The sequence below is a fragment of the Rhyacophila brunnea genome, unplaced genomic scaffold (genome assembly GCF_057557595.1).
Source record: "Rhyacophila brunnea isolate RB1 unplaced genomic scaffold, BYU_Rbru_1.0 scaffold_20, whole genome shotgun sequence".
Taxonomy (NCBI): domain Eukaryota; kingdom Metazoa; phylum Arthropoda; class Insecta; order Trichoptera; family Rhyacophilidae; genus Rhyacophila; species Rhyacophila brunnea.
In genome coordinates, this window is record NW_028232860.1 from 29,150,667 (window position 1) to 29,163,112 (window position 12,446).

Below are 12,446 nucleotides of genomic sequence, written 5' to 3' on the forward strand. Positions count from 1 at the left end.
TTTTATAAAAATATAAATGTGTATAACTTGAAATCCTTTTTATTTATATCAAATTTAATTTTAGGTATGGTCCCAATATTGAAGCTCGATTTGATATAAATAAAAAGGATTTCAAGTTATAGGTACACATTTATATTTTTATAAAAATCGATGTTTTTTAAAATAAATATAAAAAATATTAATACGATGAATTAGTCAAAAATCTAAACGACGAAAAGTTAAAATCTCAATAAACCCTGCAGCAGTGACCCTGCAGCGAATTCAAATTTTATTACATTGTTTTACAATTTTAAGTTTATCTTTAAATTTAAAAAAAAAAACACTTTTTAATGTTTTCAGATACATATTAATTAATTAATACAGTAGAAATTGTAAATTATCAAAAAAAAAAAACTCAAATTGCAAGCTTCGTATTTTTCCGCTAGGTTCTCTGCTGGCGTGCCTCTCCCCCTTAAATGAATCTGAAATTACCTATAGTGGAATAACATAATAGAAATGTGAATCTGCAATGTAGGTAATCAGTATAATACCAGAGGTCCTTTTTATGTTCCAATTTCAAACATTTTTAGGCTCAATCTTTACAAAAGTTTTTAACGTATTTTGGATATATGTAGGTACTGCCCTTCCAATGAAGAAGGCAGTAACTCACAAAAATTGTGAAATTGAGTTATGAATGCCATCCGTTAAGTAATTTTGAAAGATATATATTCTTTAATTTCTTTTATTGTGTTGACTGTCAATCCATGGTGGAGCTGCATTGTATTATTGATTAATTTAATAATACGCAATTTTTTTAGTACCTACTTATTCCACTTTTATTATTTAATAAATTTGGACCGGTTTCGTCCGCCTCAAAGGGACATTTTCAACTCAGACGAAACCGGTCCAAATTTAATAAATAATAAAAGTGGAATAAGTACTAAAAAAATGCGTTTTATTAAATTAACAAATAATGAATGCTATAATATTCTGTTCACTTTAAAATCAGTATTATCACTAAAATACCGTTAAAATGGTTAATTAAAAAAATGGAAACTTGCTAAAATGATACCTACACATTTCTTAGCAAAAAGGCAGTCATTGCACATATTTATTGCTTTGTATTTTAACTTCCTGCTAATAAAAAATATCACCCTTTTTTACAACGTTTTTCTTAGCTCGTATTCTTATTTGTCCGGTGGTTCTTTGTCCGGTACAAATCTTGTAATCGATTTTTAACTAACTTCCCGATTAGCTAGACATTTGAAACTTTTAGAATAAGTCAGAACACGATGCCAATTCATTTTTAAGACTTTTAGCCATCTTTAAATAGAATTGAATTCATTTTCAGTTAATTCTGTTTTGTATGAAAAGTTATTTCTACACCATTATTGATTGCTAGGGGTCTGGGGTCCTAGCAACAAAATTATTAATATATACGTGCGTTACTATGGAAATCAATATGATATGTCAAGTACAAAATTTTTTGATCGTTTAAGCTAGTCAAGTCAAGTTTATATGGTTCAACAGAATTTAAAAAACGTTGTATATAAAAAGTTATTTTTATCGTGTAATTATTTATTAATTCACAGCATAAAAATTTGAAAAAAAACACATGTCATTCATCTCGAAAGTGTGTAACAGTCAGTTACTGCCTTCTTCCTTGGAAGGGCAGTATATTTGTACACTAACCCTCAGAGTCCTTAGACATATGGCTACCATTTCCCCGCTCACTCTTTCACAACTATTCTTCCGAATGACAGAATTCAGGGCGTGGACCGTAGCCCTACTTCGAGAGGTTTATTTCTATTCCCGGATGTTTGCTTGTCGACTTGTTTATTTCGTCAATTGCTTGTTCAAGATTTCGAATTTATGGATAAAATGTAGATCGTCGGAAACAAATTGCTTTCAAACAGTGACGCGTATTCTGATCACGGATTGAGAAACACTGATCTACTGAGAGGGTTTATTTGCAGTGTTTATTCAGTTACTTCAGTACTAAGTAAACAAATAACAAAAGATTGTTAGTAGAAATTGAGCGCTAAATGATTTATCACTGACCAATTATTTATTCTGTAGTTAGTAAGGATTGTAATTTCTAACACTGCTCAGTTTCGGGATATTTCCTGGATTACAGTGTAACATAATATATATTGTAACTGTGATCAAGCCTGTGTTTACCGGTTACATGTAAATTGTACGTATTACATTTCACCGTAGCACAGTTCGCCGTGAGCTTTCTTATCGGAAAGAAATGAAAAAAATATGAGTTGTTCGTTGAGCATTGCAGACAATAATATTCCAATTTTATCAGATTCAATATGAACATTAATTCAATTTTCATTGCCGATTTTAGTAAAATTCAAGAATGAAAACCTAACCCAACCTAACCTAACCTAACAAATAATCCAGTATATCGGCTATTTTCAAAATTTGCTTGCCGCTGGCTTCCTGTAAACCGAGAAGAACCGTGTTTTATTTAAACATGTATATGTCAGTACTATACGAGTATACGACCCAATGAGGTTGGACGATCTTTAATATACGACCATATATTTCCGATACAACATTCCACGGTGAAGTGCGATACGGCTAACTGCATACGTACAGATTTCCGGATACGGTGTTTACCGTGAGGCTAAAGGGACTATGGCCCAAGCCCCCAAATCGGCGAAAGATAAATTAATTACCAAAAGCAGTGGTATTCAAAAAGATTATGCTCTGGAAAAAAATCACTAACATTTTTTTTTCTTTCGAAAGCGCTAAAAACCCACTCATCCTCAATTCTGGACGTAATTCTCATTTTGGACGGAAAAGCCGTCAGGAATATAAAAATTGTTTCAAACATGGCAACACTGGGATACTGTTGTGACAGTTCGTTTCAAAATGGAAGACGGCAAGAAATTAACCATCAAAATTATTGACTGTAGAACAGAAAAAATATGAAATTACACCCAGATTATAAAAATAGAAATGGAAGACTGAAAACATAAATGTGTAAACCAAATTACTGTCCGCTGCACGTAGAGTTGGGTTTCGGGAATTTCCCGACGGGAATTCTCGAGAAATTTTCGAAATTTTCCATCCCGAATCTCGAGAATTGAAATTTTTAACATTTCGGATTTTCGGATTTCTTTATTATCAAATATTAATTAAAAAACGATTTTCTATACTTATGGAAAAAGTGAACCAAAAACACAAAAAGTTCAAAGACTGGTCGGGGCATTTAACATAATTAAGCCAACGTCGAAACAATATGAGCGCAATTTTTGCAACATCGGGGAATTTTATGTCTCAAAAGCGTACGTGGTTGTCAGATGCAGCGATTGACAGTCTGTGTTTTTTGATGAATGTTTTGAATTATTTTTCATTTCCTACTTCTATTTTTCGGAATTTGTCTGTTTTTACACTGATTTTAGAATTTTTACAGGTTTTTTTAAAATTCCCGATATCTCGAGAATTCTTTTCTGGAATTCCCGAATCTCGAAAATGAGATTTTCTCGGGAAATACCCAACTCTAGCTGCACGCAAAATACCGCCAATGTGCTAATTTTGCGAAAATGAGTTTTTAGTCAAAAAAATCATTAGTTTTTTCTTTATCGTTGACAAAAACATCCAATGTGCTATGTCGTTTTGGTTGAAAGTTATAAATCTCCAATGTGATGTATTCCTACCAAATTTTATGATGAACATAACTAAATAACTCGATCGCGCACATCGGAGAAATTGTGCACGCTCTCGCGGTGTTCAATTGTGGCAAAATCTCCAATGTAAAAATATCCACATTTAAAGCATTTTCTGCAAAACTTATGAACAAATTCTATAATTGTATTATCCATTAAATAACATTACTCCATTTAACTGCATTATTATTTATTTAATTATTATCTTTTTTTTTGGTCTCCATCTTCTAAGCATGGTTTTGTTGTCCAGTTTTTAAACTTTCGTATTTTATAAAAGAATGCTATAAACCATTTTATAAAAGATCTTTGATAGTCGAATACCGCCCTAACCATTAAATTTGTGGATTCTAGCATTTCAATCCCGGGATATCGACAAATCGAACGAGATTGCAAGATTCGGGATCCCGGCATTGCAAACCATATTAGATACCTAGTTAGTCGACGGAGAAGGTACTAATCTAATTCGTCAACCCGTCTTGGGTTTGATTGGAGAAATTTGACACATTGATTGAACCGGCGCGGCGAGGCGTTGACATGAGACTATACCAGGGGGGGGCAAACTGCGGCCCGCGGTGTATTTTTTGCGGCCCGCCATCATTAATTGAACTTCTGATTACGAATAACTCTTTTATATTTTTTTTTTAAATATTGACAATAGATTAAAATTTGTTTAGCAATAGTACGCGATTCATTTTCAATAGATATTGATAGTGTACCGACGGAGCTACAACTTGACATTATTGATCTGCAGTGTGACACTGATTTAAGAGAATTGCATCGTCGTGAAGAAATCTCCAAATTTTACAATGCCCTTAAAGATTATGCAAGAAAAATGTTCGTTATTTTTGGATCAACCTATATAAATGTGAACAAACATTTTCGATCATGAACCTCAATAAAAATTCTTTACGATCAAATATCTCCGATGCCCATTTACAAGCAGTTTTGAGAATATCAACTACAAAATTAACACCTGAATTTTAAAAAATGTTAAAAAATGTAGATCAGTTTCATTCTTCTCATAATTTTTTTGTAACGTTTATTTTTCGTGATAATATAGTGTATATCTAAAAATGGTATTTTACTTGCGGCCCGCCGCTCATTTTGAATTCTTGAATTTGGCCCTCCATCCAAAAAGTTTGCCCCCCCCTGGACTATACTATGACGACAATAAACAAACACCTACACAAAATGTCAATACATCATTTTTCTAATCTACTTACAGAATTAATATATATTTTGCCTCACATACACATGTTACCTTTTTGTAAATTAACAGAGGGGAAAATAATATACTCGCACAATAATATAAATAATATAACAAGTAAATGTTAAAATAAGATACAATAAGTATTATCAATTCAAATCCTCATATTCAAGCGACAATTTATACAGTAATGTCATACTTTATTTGACAGATCTCGTGACCATAGTGACATTAGCCACAAGCAAAGATTATTTTGCTTGGTGAAATATTGTTTGCTTTGTGAATTTCCTCCTTTGTCTATGTGATTAGTTGTCAAAACTATGTTTACTTACATTTTTCTAAATGTGATACGTTACTTTTGTTTGGTATTATTTAGTTTATGTGAAAACTATTTTTTAAATGTTTGAATATTTTCTGTTGGAGTGAATTTTCACTAATGCGATGTGCGGTTAATTTTCACCCAGATTATTTGATATAACAGCATAACCATGAAATTCAATTGCCAATAAACTTTCTACGCACAGAACAATTTTAATAAGACAGAAATGTGAAAGCCTGTCGCCATGGAACAAGGTTTTGAAACAGGGTTCGCTGTGTTAACTTAACGCCTTTATAAGCCATAAAACTGAAATAACACAAATCGCACCGACTGTCCTTATATATTGAATGCATGTTTCTTGTACGTGACAAACTTTCATGTATATTTTGATATAGACGTTCCGTTAACAACCCTCTTCGTGAGGCGGCCCTAATCCGTATAGGATTGTAGAGCCAATTTAAAATATATAATATACAGATGTAACATAATATGCTTTAACACATGTGTTATCCGTACCCTGTTATAATACACGTAAGTCAGCTCTCATTAGTTCTGACTTATCAAAAACATTAGGGTAAGTACTTATATTTCGTTATTATGAAATACGATAATCCATCGATTTCCGCGATTTTGATCTTACACGGTTTAAAAAAAATACATATTGTTTCGGTTTTTAAGCGAAATGGCTTACGCTCTGTAGGGCGAAATCGAGCTAAGCTAAACCAGGACATGTCAGAGTTGAGACTTATGAGGTGTACGTTGGTAGTTAGCAGTTATGGTTTATACTCAATTTGTTATCGTGGGGTGCCTCAGAATCAGTGAGTTCCTGGTCCAGAAACCCGCCTCTGACTATCGGTAAATTCTGCATTACGCGTATTTCACAATCGATGACAAACGTTATATAACGTCATGTCGTTTGCCTAAGTAAATCTGAAACTCAGATATATATTTATTTATTTAAGAAAACAAAACACTGTGGACATAACAAATCTGAATTCAAGACGTGCACAACATGAGATTTACATTATAACAAGTATGACCCTCACAAGAGAGAAGAGAGTATAAAATAATACATATTAATAATGATAATAATAAAAAAAACATACATAGGTACTTAAGTATCTACAATTTTAAACAGAGAAATAAAATTTCGAATACAAAATATATAGCACGTCACCGAAAATGTCTACGTCTTTGGGGAGCGCATTTACTAGTCTTGCACTCCTCGCTAATGGTACCGTAGATTGGGGTGAATAGAGACTGTGGGGTGAAAAGAGACAAAAACATGGTATGAATTTCAACACAACTTTATTAAGTATCCTACGTATTTATCATGATTATGTGAATATTTTTTGACTGTTGGTTATTTCATATTTCGGATGACAACACCAAAGCAACTCTATAATCTGTCAAAATTTAAACAACTGCGTTAGACTTCGGTGTCCATGAATCGTTACTTTTCGACTGCTCAAAAACTTTGATATTATTCCAGAAAACGTAAGTATAACTGTGTTAACATAATAATTTACATTTACTGCAAGTGTTTTTTATACTATAAACACAAGTTTGTATAGTATTTCATCGAATTTTGGCATTATTGAGTTCTTTTTACAGAACTTGAAATTTTCACATATTTTGGGGTGAATAGAGACGAGAAGGGGGTGAATAGAGACGCCATAAGGGGTGAATAGAGACGCAATACGGGGTGAATAGGGACAGCCTGTGGTTGTATAGAGACAGTGATGATACAGAAAACTTAAATTTAAATAGTTTGAAAAGTGACTATGTTTGGTATAATATTTCTTCTTTTTATTTTTTTAGAAAGATCACTGTACAATATAAACATGCCAAGTGTTTAAAACCAGATCCCCGAAGCACCAAAAGACACCTCAAACACAACCCATAGGTTTTGAAGAATGCAGTACAAGCTATTATTATTGGAAAAACTTCCAATGATACTAATCAATGTTAATAACTAAATAATAATGATTTTATTAATTCATAAATATCTTTTTAAATAGTGCACATGTAAAATTAATAATTTCATTTAATACCTAAACTCCATAGATTTGAGCATTTTTAATTTTCAATTACCTACGCATCTACCTAATAAACTCACAATATGAACTTTATGTAACTAGATACCTACCTATATTATAATATTTTCATAATTGATTGATAATTATCTTTCAAAAAGAAACCTAGTGCAATAATTGTAAAATAAATATTTTGATTTTATAAATTCCATAAATGTATGTAAAGTTAGTGTAAGGAAACGAAATGCTTATATTTATATATTGATAAATATTATCTAATATATAAAAATTAATATTTGTGTGTTTGTGTGTTTGTTTGTTCGTATTTAATGCGCAGCCATACCGTTCATCCGATTGCGATAAAACTTTGTAAACTTATTGCTTGCACTTGCGGGAAGAGTATAGGCTATACTAATATATAAAAATGAATGTCTGTCTGTCTGTATGTCTGTCTGTCTGTGTGTCTGTCCCGTATGCGTTCCTATACCATTCATCCGATTGCAATGAAATTTTGGTAAGTGGTTGTATGCATACCCATAAAGGTTTCTGAATTAGAAAAATCATCATCTTCTTCTTCTTCTTCATTATATTTTCTTTTATTCGTATGGTTCCTATACCATTCATCCGATTGCAATGAAATTTTGGTAAGTGGTTGTATGCACACCCATAAAGGTTTCTGAATTAGAAAAATAATCATCTTCTTCTTCTTCTTCATTCTATCTTCTTTTATTCGTATGGTCCCTATACCATTCATCCGATTGCAATAAAACTTTGTAAACTTATTGCTTGCACTTGCGGGAAGAGTATAGGCTATACTAATATATAAAAATGAATGTCTGTCTGTCTGTGTGTCTGTCCCGTATGCGTTCCTATACCATTCATCCGATTGCAATGAAATTTTGGTAAGTGGTTGTATGCATACCCATAAAGGTTTCTGAATTAGAAAAATCATCTTCTTCTTCTTCTTCTTCATTCTATCTTATTTTATTCGTATGGTTCCTATACCATTCATTCGATTGCAATGAAATTTTGGCAAGTGGTTGTATGCACACCCATGAAGGTTTCTAAATTAGAAAAATCATCATCTTCTTCTTCTTCTTCATTCTATCTTCTTTTATTCGTATGGTTTTTTAATTAGTACAACCATCTTCTTCTTCTTCTTCTTCTATTCTATATTCTTCTATTCGTATGCGTTCCTATTCCATTCATCCGATTGCAATAAAATGTTTGTTAGTAATTGTGCCTACACCCGCGAAGGTTTCTGAATTAGTACAACCATCTTCTTCTTCTTCTTCTTCATTCTATCTTCTTTTATTCGTATGGTCCCTATACCATTCATCCGATTGCGATGAAACCTTCATCAGTTGTTGTGGTAACACCCGCAATGGTTTTTGAATTAGTACAACCATCTTCTTCTTCTTCTTCTTCTATTCTATATTCTTCTATTCGTATGCGTTCCTATTCCATTCATCCGATTGCAATAAAATTTTCGTCAGTAATTGTGCCAACACCCGCAAAGGTTTCTGAATTAGTACAACTATCTTCTTCTTCTTTTTCTTCTTCATTCTATCTTCTTTTATTCGTATGGTCCCTATACCATTCATCCGATTGCAATGAAACCTTCATCAGTTGTTGTGGTAACACCCGCAATGGTTTTTTAATTAGTACAACCATCTTCTTCTTCTTCTTCTTCTATTCTATATTCTTATATTCGTATGCGTTCCTATTCCATTCATCCGATTGCAATAAAATTTTCGTTAGTAATTGTGCCTACACCCGCGAAGGTTTCTGAATTAGTACAACCATCTTCTTCTTCTTCTTCTTCATTCTATCTTCTTTTATTCGTATGGTCCCTATACCATTTATCCGATTGCGATGAAACCTTCGTCAGTTGTTGTGGTAACACCCGCAATGGTTTTTGAATTAGTACAACTATCTTCTTCTTCTTCTATTCTATATTCTTCTATTCGTATGCGTTTCTATTCCATTCATCCGATTGCAACAAATTTTTCGTCAGTAATTGTGCCAACACCCGCGAAGGTTTCTGAATTGGTACAACCATCTTCTTCTTCTATTCTATCTTCTATTCGTATGCGTTCCTATACCATTCATCCGATTGCAATGAAATTTTGATCAACTGTTGTGCTCACGCCGCAAAGGTCTCTGAATTGTTACAACTATTTTCTTTTTCTTCTATTCTATCTTCTTCTATTTGTATGCGTTCTTATACCATTCATCCGATTGCGATGAAATTTTGACCAGTTGTTGTGAGCACGCCCGCGAAGAGTTCTGAATTAGTACAACCATCTTCTTCTTCTTCTATTCGTATGCGTTCTTATACCATTCATCCGATTGCAATGAAACTTTGGTGAGTTGTTGTGCCCTTGCCCGCAAAGGTTTCTGAATTACTACAATCATCTTTTTCTTCTTCTATTTGTATGCGTTCTTATGCCATTCATCCGATTGTGATGAAATTTTGACCAGTTGTTGTGCGCAAGCCCGCGAAGGTTTTTGAATTAGTACAACCATCTTCTTCTTCTTCTATTCGTATGCCTTCATATACCATTAATCCGATTGCAATGAAACTTTGGTGAGTTGTCATGCGCATGCCCACGAAGGTTTCTGAATTAGAAAATCATCTTCTTCTACTATTCGTATGCGTTCCTATACCATTCATCCGATTGCGATGAAACTTTTGTCAGTTGTGTGCGGTTTCTAAATTATTATTATATAACATACAAAGTTTGTTGTTTGTTTGTTCCATCCAATTTTGATTTTTTTTTACTACATATTTATAACATTAATAACGTTTTCATATTTTGGATTCGATTTTAATTTAGTGTTCTTATGTTTGACCTTTACTCCTATTATAATTATTTTCATATTGCCATATTGTATTACACAGATATTTTAATATTAAAGAAATAATTACCTCTTATTATTTTTCAAATATCTAAGATAAATATAACCACGAAGCGACCCCGTGCGAAGCCGGGTACTTCAGCTAGTGTTTTATAAAATTGCACTTGTAACATTATAATTCGATTTAATAATCTCAAATGTATGCATGTTTATAAATGACCTACATCTACCTACCTCCCTATACATTTTGTCTCTATTCACACCCCTCTCGTCTCTATTCACCCCAATTCAAGTTAAATAGAGACATCGAACAAAATTGGCTGTTCTTTAATGACCTTAAGGGGGGACATTCTCGTCGAAGGTCAAAATTGAGTTTTTATTGTATTTTCAAACCATGATCCTGGACACTCCTTAAACGTTGTAGATAATCTATTTATATAATTTTGAAGCCTTATTATCCTTTATAGTTATTTTAAACATTTGATGACTGCATACAGTATTTTTGTTACATAAAATAGTATTCTTTTAAACCTCTCGCTCTAATGTTTTAGAATATAGTCATATTTCGGTACATAACTGTGCAGTGGTGTTAAGATTTTTTACATTTATTAATTTTTAAACGCATTTATAAAACCATTAGTATAATTTATTACGAGATAATTTTTGTAAAATATTCACGATAAAAAATTATATTGATAATCTCTGTGATCCCAAATTTGACAAGAATTAGGCATTTTATTATTCAAAAAATCGGCAAGATTAACACATTTGAAGATGATTCTAAAGAAACTTATTATAAGCTATGTCTTTGACCATTCAAGTGTGATAAACATCTTAAGAATAATGATTGTTTTATAATAATTATTGACCTAAGAATAAGGTAGTGTTTTTTTGAAATACGCCATTTCTTTTGTCATTCCCCAGTGGTTAAGCTAAAACATACGGCCGTAGCCATAAATTGACAAACTATAATTGAAGCAGAGAGTAAAATGATATTGACGCGCGTGTTTGAATATGTACCGTTTAAAAAAAAAATTAAAAAATTCGGTTAGGTTCATGTTCAAACACGCGCGTTAACATAATTTTACTCCTTACTTTAATTATAGTTTGTCAATTTATGGCTACGGCCGTATGTTGTAGCTTAACCACTGGGGAATGACAAAAGAAATGGCGTATTTCAAAAAAACACTACCTTATTCTTAGATCAATAATTATTATAAAGCAATCATTATTCATAAGATGTTTATCACACTTGAATGGTCAAAGACATAGCTTATAATAAGTATCTTTAGAATCATCTTCAAATGTGTTAATCTTGCCGATTTTTTGAATAATAAAATGCCTAATTCTTGTCAAATTTGGGATCACAGAGATTATCAATATAATTTTTTATCGTGAATATTTTACAAAAATTATCTCGTAATAAATTATACTAATGGTTTTATAAATGCGTTTAAAAATTAATAAATGTAAAAAATCTTAACACCGCTGCACAGTTATGTACCGAAATATGACTATATTCTAAAACATTAGAGCGAGAGGTTTAAAAGAATACTATTTTATGTAACAAAAATACTTTATGCAGTCATCAAATGTTTAAAATAACTATAAAGGATAATAAGGCTTCAAAATTATATAAATAGATTATCTACAACGTTTAAGGAGTGTCCAGGATCATGGTTTGAAAATACAATAAAAACTCAATTTTTACCTACGACGAGCAGGTGGGCCGTTAAAGGATATTTGAAAAATATGTCCATAAACATGTAGAAGGACTATAAAAACAAGTTTTAAGCTAATCGTGTTGATATAATTTGGAATAGGTATGCAGATACATTATCGTCAAGGGAAAAAAGTGTCTCTATCCACCCCATTCTACGGTACCTGATAGGCTTGAAACGAGGAAACGGTTCGAATCCAGAATAAATCATAGCTGCAACCACGTAGGTAATTGACAGGCGCATGTTAATTCACATTCATTAGGACACCAGGATTGGAAACCATCCCTCGCGATAACAGTCAAAAGTGTTTCAAGAGCAGAAGAGACCTCCGAGATTCAAAAGAGTGAAAAGTAAGCATGCCTTATCGCATGGCATATCCTGGTATCCTGGATACCTCAAAGAATCGATACTTTATTGACAGCCCTAGGCGCGGCCTACCAGTAACCTTGATAATGTATTCACGAATATTCAAAGCAATCTTCGTTTTCTGTAAACAATACCTCCCGTAGTGTATTTTATTTATAAAGCGATCATTCTCAGTGACATTTCAGTTTGCAAAGGTAAAAGGCAAACAACAAAAGCGAATAAAATACTAGAATATGTACTATTTTACTTTTTTAGTTATTTAGAGTGTTCTAA

The 12,446-nt window shown here is 32.4% G+C and overlaps 1 protein-coding gene across 1 annotated transcript in view; it reads right to left on the reverse strand.

Annotated features, from left to right (window-relative positions):
* PNPase (polyribonucleotide nucleotidyltransferase 1) overlaps positions 1-12,446 on the reverse strand; it is a 242,110-nt gene that overhangs the window by 196,483 nt on the left and 33,181 nt on the right. The gene's annotated exons all lie outside the window — the stretch shown is intronic.